This window comes from Lampetra fluviatilis, unplaced genomic scaffold, assembly GCF_964198595.1.
Source record: "Lampetra fluviatilis unplaced genomic scaffold, kcLamFluv1.1 SCAFFOLD_686, whole genome shotgun sequence".
Classification (NCBI taxonomy): Eukaryota; Metazoa; Chordata; class Hyperoartia; order Petromyzontiformes; family Petromyzontidae; genus Lampetra; species Lampetra fluviatilis.
In genome coordinates this window covers 23,830-29,829 of record NW_027621479.1, presented here as the reverse complement: position 1 = coordinate 29,829, position 6,000 = coordinate 23,830, and positions in this window count along the sequence as shown.

Below are 6,000 nucleotides of genomic sequence, written 5' to 3'. Positions count from 1 at the left end.
CTCATACACTCACTCATACACTCACTCACTCACTCATACACTCACTCACTCATACACTCACTCATACACTCACTCATACACTCACTCATACACTCACTCACTCACTCATACACTCACTCACTCATTCACTCACTCATACACTCACTCATACACTCACTCATACACTCACTCACTCATTCACTCACTCACTCATACACTCACTCATACACTCACTCACTCATACACTCACTCACTCACTCATACACTCACTCACTCATACACTCACTCATACACTCACTCATACACTCACTCATACACTCATACACTCACTCATACACTCACTCATACACTCACTCATACACTCACTCACTCATACACTCACTCACTCATTCACTCACTCATACACTCACTCATACACTCACTCATACACTCACTCATACACTCACTCATACACTCACTCACTCATACACTCACTCATACACTCACTCACTCATACACTCACTCATACACTCACTCACTCATACATACACTCACTCACTCATTCACTCACTCACTCACTCATACACTCACTCACTCACTCATACACTCACTCACTCATACACTCACTCACTCATACACTCATACACTCACTCATACACTCACTCATTCATACACTCACTCACTCATACACTCACTCACTCATACACTCACTCACTCATACACTCACTCATACATACATTCACTCACTCATACACTCACTCATACACTCACACACTCACTCACACACTCACTCACTCATACACTCACTCAGTCACTCACTCAGTCAGTCACTCAGTCACCCACTCATACACTCACTCACTCATACACTCACTCACTCATTCACTCACTCACTCATACACTCACTCACACACTCACTCATACACTTACTCACTCATACACTCACTCACTCACTCATACACTCACTCACTCACTCATACACTCACTCACTCATACACTCACTCATACACTCATACACTCACTCATACACTCACTCACTCATTCATACACTCACTCACTCACTCATACACTCACTCACTCATACATACATTCACTCACTCATACACTCACTCATACACTCACACACTCACTCACACACTCACTCAGTCAGTCACTCAGTCACCCACTCATACACTCACTCACTCATACACTCACTCACTCATACACTCACTCACTCATTCACTCACTCACTCATACACTCACTCACTCACACACTCACTCATACACTCACTCATACACTCACTCACTCATACACTCATTCACTCACTGATTCACTCACTGATTCAGTCACTGATTCATTCACTCATACACTCACTTACTCATACACTCACTCACTCACTCACTCATACACTCACTCACTCATACACTCACTCATACACTCACTCACTCACTCATACACTCACTCACTCATACACTCACTCATACACTCACTCATACACTCACTCATACACTCACTCACTCATACACTCACTCACTCATTCACTCACTCATACACTCACTCATACACTCACTCATACACTCACTCACTCACTCATACACTCACTCACTCATACACTCACTCATACACTCACTCATACACTCACTCATACACTCACTCACTCACTCATACACTCACTCACTCATTCACTCACTCATACACTCACTCATACACTCACTCATACACTCACTCACTCATTCACTCACTCACTCATACACTCACTCATACACTCACTCACTCATACACTCACTCACTCACTCATACACTCACTCACTCATACACTCACTCATACACTCACTCATACACTCACTCATACACTCATACACTCACTCATACACTCACTCATACACTCACTCATACACTCACTCACTCATACACTCACTCACTCATTCACTCACTCATACACTCACTCATACACTCACTCATACACTCACTCATACACTCACTCATACACTCACTCACTCATACACTCACTCATACACTCACTCACTCATACACTCACTCATACACTCACTCACTCATACATACACTCACTCACTCATTCACTCACTCACTCACTCATACACTCACTCACTCACTCATACACTCACTCACTCATACACTCACTCACTCATACACTCATACACTCACTCATACACTCACTCATTCATACACTCACTCACTCATACACTCACTCACTCATACACTCACTCACTCATACACTCACTCATACATACATTCACTCACTCATACACTCACTCATACACTCACACACTCACTCACACACTCACTCACTCATACACTCACTCAGTCACTCACTCAGTCAGTCACTCAGTCACCCACTCATACACTCACTCACTCATACACTCACTCACTCATTCACTCACTCACTCATACACTCACTCACACACTCACTCATACACTTACTCACTCATACACTCACTCACTCACTCATACACTCACTCACTCACTCATACACTCACTCACTCATACACTCACTCATACACTCATACACTCACTCATACACTCACTCACTCATTCATACACTCACTCACTCACTCATACACTCACTCACTCATACATACATTCACTCACTCATACACTCACTCATACACTCACACACTCACTCACACACTCACTCAGTCAGTCACTCAGTCACCCACTCATACACTCACTCACTCATACACTCACTCACTCATACACTCACTCACTCATTCACTCACTCACTCATACACTCACTCACTCACACACTCACTCATACACTCACTCATACACTCACTCACTCATACACTCATTCACTCACTGATTCACTCACTGATTCAGTCACTGATTCATTCACTCATACACTCACTTACTCATACACTCACTCACTCACTCATACACTCACTCACTCATACACTCACTCATACACTCACTCATACACTCACTCATACACTCACTCACTCATACACTCACTCACTCATTCACTCACTCATACACTCACTCATACACTCACTCATACACTCACTCACTCATTCACTCACTCACTCACTCATACACTCACTCACTCACTCATACACTCACTCACTCATACACTCACTCACTCATACACTCATACACTCACTCATACACTCACTCATTCATACACTCACTCACTCATACACTCACTCACTCATACACTCACTCACTCATACACTCACTCATACATACATTCACTCACTCATACACTCACTCATACACTCACACACTCACTCACACACTCACTCACTCATACACTCACTCAGTCACTCACTCAGTCAGTCACTCAGTCACCCACTCATACACTCACTCACTCATACACTCACTCACTCATACACTCACTCACTCATTCACTCACTCACTCATACACTCACTCACACACTCACTCATACACTTACTCACTCATACACTCACTCACTCACTCATACACTCACTCACTCACTCATACACTCACTCACTCATACACTCACTCATACACTCATACACTCACTCATACACTCACTCACTCATTCATACACTCACTCACTCACTCATACACTCACTCACTCATACACTCACTCATACACTCACTCATACACTCATACACTCACTCATTCACTCACTCACTCACTCATACACTCACTCACTCACTCATACACTCACTCACTCATACACTCACTCACTCATACACTCATACACTCACTCATACACTCACTCATTCATACACTCACTCACTCATACACTCACTCATTCATACACTCACTCACTCATACACTCACTCACTCATACACTCACTCACTCATACACTCACTCATACATACATTCACTCACTCATACACTCACTCATACACTCACACACTCACTCACACACTCACTCACTCATACACTCACTCAGTCACTCACTCAGTCAGTCACTCAGTCACCCACTCATACACTCACTCACTCATACACTCACTCACTCATACACTCACTCACTCATTCACTCACTCACTCATACACTCACTCACACACTCACTCATACACTTACTCACTCATACACTCACTCACTCACTCATACACTCACTCACTCACTCATACACTCACTCACTCATACACTCACTCATACACTCATACACTCACTCATACACTCACTCACTCATTCATACACTCACTCACTCACTCATACACTCACTCACTCATACATACATTCACTCACTCATACACTCACTCATACACTCACACACTCACTCACACACTCACTCAGTCAGTCACTCAGTCACCCACTCATACACTCACTCACTCATACACTCACTCACTCATACACTCACTCACTCATTCACTCACTCATACACTCACTCACTCATTCACTCACTCACTCATACACTCACTCACTCACACACTCACTCATACACTCACTCACTCATACACTCATTCACTCACTGATTCACTCACTGATTCAGTCACTGATTCATTCACTCATACACTCACTTACTCATACACTCACTCACTCACTCATACACTCACTCACTCATACACTCACTCATACACTCACTCATACACTCACTCATACACTCACTCACTCATACACTCACTCACTCATTCACTCACTCATACACTCACTCATACACTCACTCATACACTCACTCACTCATTCACTCACTCACTCACTCATACACTCACTCACTCACTCATACACTCACTCACTCATACACTCACTCATACACTCACTCATACACTCACTCATACACTCACTCATACACTCACTCATACACTCACTCACTCATACACTCACTCACTCATTCACTCACTCATACACTCACTCATACACTCACTCATACACTCACTCACTCATACACTCACTCATACACTCACTCACTCATACACTCACTCACTCATTCACTCACTCATACACTCACTCATACACTCACTCACTCATTCACTCACTCACTCACTCATACACTCACTCACTCACTCATACACTCACTCACTCATACACTCACTCACTCATACACTCATACACTCACTCATACACTCACTCATTCATACACTCACTCACTCATACACTCACTCACTCATTCACTCACTCATACACTCACTCATGCACTCACTCACTCATTCACTCACTCACTCACTCATACACTCACTCATTCATACACTCACTCACTCATACATACATTCACTCACTCATACACTCACTCATACACTCACACACTCACTCACACACTCACTCAGTCAGTCACTCAGTCACCCACTCATACACTCACTCACTCATACACTCACTCACTCATACACTCACTCACTCATTCACTCACTCACTCATACACTCACTCACTCATACACTCACTCATACACTCACTCATACACTCACTCATACACTCACTCATACACTCACTCATACACTCACTCACTCATTCACTCACTCACTCATACACTCACTCATACACTCACTCATACACTCACTCAGTCACTCAGTCAGTCACTCAGTCACTCACTCATACACTCACTCACTCATTCACTCACTCATACACTCACTCATACACTCACTCATACACTCACTCATACACTCACTCACTCATTCACTCACTCACTCATACACTCACTCATACACTCACTCATACACTCACTCAGTCACTCAGTCAGTCACTCAGTCACTCACTCATACACTCACTCACTCACTCATACACTCACTCACTCATACACTCACTCACTCATTCACTCACTCACTCATTCACTCACTCACTCATACACTCACTCATACACTCACTCATACACTCACTCAGTCACTCAGTCAGTCACTCAGTCACTCACTCATACACTCACTCACTCATTCACTCACTCATACACTCACTCATACACTCACTCATACACTCACTCATACACTCACTCACTCATTCACTCACTCACTCATACACTCACTCATACACTCACTCATACACTCACTCAGTCACTCAGTCAGTCACTCAGTCACTCACTCATACACTCACTCACTCACTCATACACTCACTCACTCATACACTCACTCACTCATTCACTCACTCACTCATTCACTCACTCACTCACACATTCAAGACACAGCACAAAGTAAGATATCCACA